We start from the raw sequence: 7,038 nt of genomic DNA, 5'->3' as shown, positions 1-7,038 counted from the left end.
GCCTATTTGTTACTTTCCTCGAGTGACAGACATCAAGTCCCGCCCCTACGTGAGCCCTCGCTTGAATGGGGTGTAGGGCAACTCAACTTGGTGGTGAGGGCGGGCCCTGAGGGCGGAGTGCATACGCGTTGCCCCGAGCAACAATGGTGTCGGCCATCTTGGATCCGTCCCCATGGCAACGGCACTCACAGTACTAGCCAGTGATAAGGTCATCCACCTGTGGCTTCATAACCCCCCCACAATGATGTCACACAGATTCTGATGATGTCATAACACACCGTGATGTCACAGCACAACAGCCTCTAATACGAGGTCTCATGCCCGTGACGCTGTCACGCAGAAACTATGAGGTCATAGTGCCAGTGATGATGTCATAATGCCCACTGTGACGTCACATCAGCAGTGATGATGTCATAACGCCCACCGTGGGGCGATGGCGCTCTGGCGGGGGCAGCATGCGGAGACCCCCTGCCCGCCCCGGCGCCTGGGGCCGGACATGCCGGAGCCTGCCCGAGCCCCAGGAGCCGCCTGAGGTAAGTGCCGCCCGGACAGAGCCCATACCCCGAACCCTCCTGCCCCAGATCAGAACCCCTCCCCCCAACTCCCTCCCAGACCCCACATGCTTCCCACCCGCACCCCGAACCCCCTGCCCCAGGTCAGAACCCCCTCCCCCTCCCTAACTCCCTCCCAGACCCCACACCTCCCCCACCTGCACCCCAACCCCCTGCCCCAGGTCAGAACCCCCTCCCCCTCCCTAACTCCCTCCCAGACCCCACATGCTTCCCACCCGCACCCCAAACCCCCTGCCCCAGATCAGAACCCCCTCCCCCTTCCTAACTCCCTCCCAGACCCCACACCTCCCCCACCCGCACCCCAACCCCCTGCCCCAGGTCAGAACCCCCTCCCCCTCCCTAACTCCCTCCCAGACCCCACATGCTTCCCACCCGCACCCCAAACCCCCTGCCCCAGATCAGAACCCCCTCCCCCTTCCTAACTCCCTCCCAGACCCCACATGCTTCCCACCCGCACCCCAAACCCCCTGCCCCAGATCAGAACCCCCTCCCCCTTCCTAACTCCCTCCCAGACCCCACACCTCCCCCACCCGCACCCCAACCCCCTGCCCCAGGTCAGAACCCCCTCCCCCTCCCTAACTCCCTCCCAGACCCCACATGCTTCCCACCCGCACCCCAAACCCCCTGCCCCAGATCAGAACCCCCTCCCCCTTCCTAACTCCCTCCCAGACCCCACATGCTTCCCACCCGCACCCCGAACCCCCTGCCCCAGGTCAGAACCCCCTCCCCCTCCCTAACTCCCTCCTAGACCCCACATCTCCCCCACCTGCACCCCAACCCCCTGCCCCAGGTCAGAACCCCCTCCCCCTCCCTAACTCCCTCCTAGACCCCACATCTCCCCCACCTGCACCCCAACCCCCTGCCCCAGGTCAGAACCCCCTCCCCCTCCCTAACTCCCTCCCAGACCCCACACCTCCCCCACCTGCACCCCAACCCCCTGCCCCAGGTCAGAACCCCCTCCCCCTCCCTAACTCCCTCCCAGACCCCACATGCTTCCCACCCGCACCCCAACCCCCCTGCCCCAGATCAGAAGCCCCTCCCGCACCCTAACTCCCTCCCAGACTCCACATGCTTCCCACCCGCACCGCGATCCCCCTGCCCCAGGTCAGAACCCCCTCCCCCTCCCTAACTCCCTCCTAGACCCCACACCTCCCCCACCTGCACCCCGAAGCCCCTACCCCAGGTCAGAAGCCGCTCCTGCACCCTAAATCCCCCCTTTCAGCATTGGGCTTACGATTAACCAGACCTTAACCATTTACCCTGGCAGCCAGCTGGTGGGCCAGAGGGACCTCATCCGTGGCTGGGCCGGCGGGACCCCAGCCCTGGCGGGTGGGCTGGAGCAACCCCGGCCACTCGGGCAGGCTGGAGCGGGCCGGGCAGGCTGGAGCGGCCCAGCTCCAGCCACGCCAGGACAGCAGGACACCAGCCCCTGCTGCCCCACGCCGGCCCGCCTGACGGACCTCGGGTAACGGTTAACCGATATAATTTTAACAGTTTAACCGGTTCACTTTTTTAACCAATATATACATCCCTAGCCCCTCCTGCATCCCAAACCCCTCAGTGCCGGCCCCACCCCAGAGCTCAGGGTGGGGTACCGGGCTAGATTGTCCCAAGGGGCTGCTCTTGGGCAGCAGTTAGGGGGCGGGATACCAGGCTAGATGGGCCCTGTCACAACCCAGGGCTGGCTGCACCCCTGCCTCCTTCAGCAGCTCTATCCAAGTGCTCTCTTCCAGGCTTTAATTCGCCAGCCTGCACCTGCTGGGGCTGGAATCGCCCCATTCCCCCTGTAACCCTTCTGCCCATCTAAGTTGGCAGCAACAAGGGCCTGGTTCTGTATCTAGGGGTTCCATTTCAATAACGCAATGCAAAACCGGCTCGAGCCCCCACCCAGTGACCTGGGACAATTACATACCACCCCCTGGGAGCCTCTAAGAGGCAATACTTCCCCTCTCGCAAGCACAGAGTCTGAGTGTAACAGAAAATGTTTAATAACATGAGGTAAACGACCCCAGCATTAAATTGGAAAAACACCACAAACAGGATTCGTAACACAAACCATGAGCAAAAAACCCACCCCAGCAAATTGGGCTGTGGCCTTTCCCTTTGGTTCTTGACTCCAGCAACCCAAAAATCACCCAGAGTCCCCAAAGTCCAACACCCCCAAAGTCTCTTGGGTCCAGCAACCACCCAAAGTCCCACAGACCCCAAAGTCTCTGTCCCTGGTCAGTGCAGCCCCAGAGTAAAAGGGGGGGGGGGGCACGCAGGGTGTTAAGGGGCACCTTACGTGATCCAAGGCCAGCTGGCCGTCTCTCCGTGAGGTTCTGCCACAGGCTTCACCACGAGCCAGTCCACTTCCTGCTGTCCCACAAACTGCTCCGCTCTACAAGCTGCTCCGCTCACCGACCTGTGAGCCGCTCCAGCCGTTCCCGGAAACAGCTCCGCTCGCCGTTCCTTGGGCCGCTCCAACCGGCCCCGCAAGGCTCCGCGCTGCTCACTGCTCCTCTAGTCGTCCCCACAGATTGCTCCGCCAACTGCTTAGCAATATAGGTTCAGGCTCCCCCACTAGTCAACACAGCACTCAGTGATCTCAGCTCTTAATAACTTCAGCTCTTTTGTGATTTCAGCTCTTAGCAATTTCAGCTCATAGTAGGGGAGCCCCAGTGCTAGTGCACCATTGGCCCAAAGTGAATTCAGTTCAGTAGCCTGTAAGTAGACTCTTAATGGAATCAAAGTTAACTCTAACATTCAACAGTGGAAAGACAACAAGGAGTCTGGTGGTCCCTTGAAGACTAACAGATTTATTTGGGCATAAGCTTTCACGAGTAAAAACCTCACTTCTTCAGTTGCATCCAAAGTAGTGAGGTTTCTACTCACAAAAGCTTGTGCCCAAATAAATCTGTTAGTCTTTAAGGTGCCACCAGCCTCCTTGTTGTTTTTGTAGATACAGACTAACCTAGCTACCCCCTGATACTTAACAGTGGAGAGAAAAGGTAGTGCAATAGGTGTTGCAAACTCTCAGAGAGGGCCCAGCCCATCAGATACAAATACCTATCCCCATCCTCTCTCTCTATTCACTGGGTTTTATAACCCATGCCCCTTGTCAAGCAAGTGCTACTTAGGTAATGGTGAAGGACTCACTCAGTCCTATCATACAACAGTTCCACTGGCCTTGATTCACAGAATCAGGGTAACAAAACTTTATTCTTCCTGCCCCAATAACTGAGAAACTGGGGATCTCACACCAGCCAAAGTAACCACTTTCAGTTGCTGTGGTTTCATGCCAGGCGAGTGGGTGTGCCTATGCAAACAAGATCAGCCCCTGGAGTTCTTTTCCACACTCGCCATAATTCCCCACCAGATGTCAGGGTAGAGCTCATCCTGACTCTGCTTACACCCCCCCTCAGAGCAAGTGCCAGCCTGCAGCCTGTGGACCCCAGCCGTGATTGCTCAGCCAGGTCTGACAGGCTTCAGGACCCACCTGCTTTCCCTTGGGGAGCCAACACCAGGGCGTGGACTCGAGGACAGGAAGCAGCAGCCTTTTCCAAACAAGGGGTACGTCCGGCCAATATAGAATAGTCATAAAAATATTACAGGCAGCTTCCATGTGCTTCCAGGTTCATGGACAGATCTGGGGCAGCAGGGAGGGGGCTGGATACTGGGCTAGATGGGTCTGAGGCAGGGCGGCCGTCCCCCAGCTGAAGTCTCGTTTCTCATTTCCCCTTTCCAGTGAGATTCCATTTTTAGCTCGGCTTTTCCGGTAGCAGAGGAACGGCCCCATCTACACGCCTGAGTCAGTAACTACGGATTTCCTGGCACCAGGTCTGCCTTTGCTTCTGCTTCCACAACAGCAGCTGGGTATTCTGAGAGAGAGAAAGGGTGGGGGAGGGGGGTATATGAGGAGAGAGAAAGAGAGATTGAGAATGTGCATGGATGAAAGTCTGGCCAGTTGGCTAGACAGGTAGGTAGGTAGGTAGTTTGTTAAATAGATCGGTCGGTCAGTAGAAAAGGAGCCAAATAGGTAGATTGGCTGGTGGGTATGTAGGCGGGTGGAGGAGTAGGTTGGTAGGTAGGTAGCTAGGCAGGTTGGTAGGGAGGTACATAGGTAGGTGGATGGGTGAGTAGGATGTTAAGTAGGCAGCTAAGCGGGTTGGTAGGTGGGTAGGTCGGTGGCTGGGTCGGTAGCTGAGTTACCATCTGTAATAGAGCAGAGTGAGGTAATAGGCCAGGATGAATCCAGTCGCCATGAAGACGAGTTTGCAGCTGATTTCGATAAATGCCCGAGTGAGGCCACTCACTCCTGTGGGAGCAGGAACACGCTGAGAACCTGGGATAGATCCCTGCAACCCCTGCCCCAGCCAGCCAGCCCCTGTCGTGTTGGAGCTGCGCCCCCTAGAGGGGAAAGGCCCCATGCCCCATTCCCCACCCCCTGAGCCAGCCAGTCCCTGCCCTTGGGCCGGGTCAGAGCCGGTGCCCCTAGAGGGGAGGGACTCTCACCTGTTTCCGGTGGGCTCAGCAGTACAGAGTACATCCTATGGGGGTTGGAGCTGCGGCAGAAGATCCGGGGCCCCCGTCCCCACTCAGCTCAGGGTGCTGATGGCCTCGTCCCCCTGGGCCCAGGAGCTGACTTGCAGGGCCCCCTGCGAGCTGTTCCCAGCCAGGGGCTCCCCGTCCACCTGCCACTGGAGCCGGGGCGGGGGATCGGAGTGCAGGGAGCAGCTGCAGCTGGGCCCCTGGTGCTGGCAGGATGCATTCAGCCTGGTCTCCAGCCGGGGGCTCTCTGGGGGGCACAGGAAACATGGTGACAACAGTCAGAGAGAGAAACCCAGTGGCAGGGAGTCCCATAGGTTAACCTGCTAATATGAAGTGGCAGGGAGTCTCTGCTAGCTCTGGAATGGTGAATTACAGACTCCTCACTAGGGACTGAAATACCCACAGCAATAGCATTAAATTGGAGAGCGCCCTCCCCCCCCACATTGGTCCCCATGCCGGTAAGATCTGGATCTCTGGCTCCTCTGTCAGCCCTGAGACATGGGGAGAGGGGAGAGACTCATCATGTGACACGAAGCCTTTCCTCCCTAATCTGATTGGCCCCAGGGCGGGGACTGGCTGGCTCAGTGGGCCGAGGAATTGGGCAGGGGGCCTTTCCCCTCTAGGGGTCACTGGCTTCATTCTAGCACCATTCTAGCGGGGTGGGGATTGGCTGGCTCGGGGGGGGGGGGGGGGGCGCGAGGAACAGGTCATGGGGCCTTTCCCCTCTTTGGGGCACTGGCTCTGACGATGGAGGGAAACTGAGTCACAGCAGCCCATTCTGTGAAAGATGGAGCCATCTGCTGCCAAGGATGTAGTTTCTCCGTGGGCCTCTGCGCAGCTGGGAATGGGTCTGAGCCCCAGCCAAGTCATTGCATGTCGGGGGTCAGGCAGTGGCACTCAGGGGTCTAACATCCCAGCTCCCTCGGGTCCCACCGGGCCGAGGCTGGAGGAAGGAGCTGCTGGGAATTTCCTCTCATCAGCTGAAGCGTCGGGGTTAATGGGTTTTCACTGGGCTTTTCCTGTAGGGAGACAGAGCAACTCAGACAGGGATGGAAACGGACGCAAGCCACTCGCTGCAGAGATCAACCCCGAGCTATGCAAAGACCCAAGCTGTTTACACAGGGATCTCTCGTCCAGTGCTGAGATGCCACCACCTCGGGGGTGCAGCAGCTGGCTAACAGCCACACACAATTTGGGACAGGGTGTGAAGCAGAATCCTGTAGCTGGGGGGGTTTGATGGATGCAGAACAGATACACCTGGCTGGGGATATCACCAGGATACTGCGGTTCACGCGCCAGCTCAGGGGGGAACTTGCCCAGGGATATCCGTGGGGCGTAGCTAATGGTCTGTGCGGCGCAGCCAGGTGGGGACTTACCCATAGGAACTCACCCACAGGAACACCTGGTGATACGCCAGGAGGAATCCGGTCACCATAACGCCCCCTTGCAGACCCACGTGATGATGGGTGGAAGCTGCAGCGGCTGGACCGGGAGCCTGGCTGCAATAAGGCTGGAGCCGGTTAGCAGCTCGGGGCTTGGAAGCGAGTCCCCCTTGATTTCCTGTTTCCCATTTGTTTCTGGAGCTGGGTATTATACTGCAGATGCTAAAGCATTTCCTTTTCCCTGCTGTCACCACTTGACCCCACTCCCCTCCCAGAGCCAAGGCTAGAACCCAGGAATCCTCGCTCCCAGCCCCCCAGTCTAATCACCAGACCACACTCCCCTCCTGGAGCTGGGGGTCACTCACAGCCAACCTGGAGCCAGAGGACTCTATGGATGGAGACCCCGATCGCAGGGCATGTGACACTGCAGATGAGCTCTTTGCCGTGGTCCTCCGGGGCCGCGTGAAGCTGAGCATGGAGCTGTAGGAGATGCTGCTGTTCGCCAGGGAGGTCCCTGGCTCTGGGGTTGAACCCTCCCATCCAGGTGATTTGGG

The sequence above is a fragment of the Malaclemys terrapin genome, chromosome 21, assembly GCF_027887155.1.
Source record: "Malaclemys terrapin pileata isolate rMalTer1 chromosome 21, rMalTer1.hap1, whole genome shotgun sequence".
NCBI lineage: Eukaryota > Metazoa > Chordata > Testudines > Emydidae > Malaclemys > Malaclemys terrapin.
The sequence above is the reverse complement of the archived record's forward strand: the minus strand, read 5'-3'. Positions refer to the sequence as shown.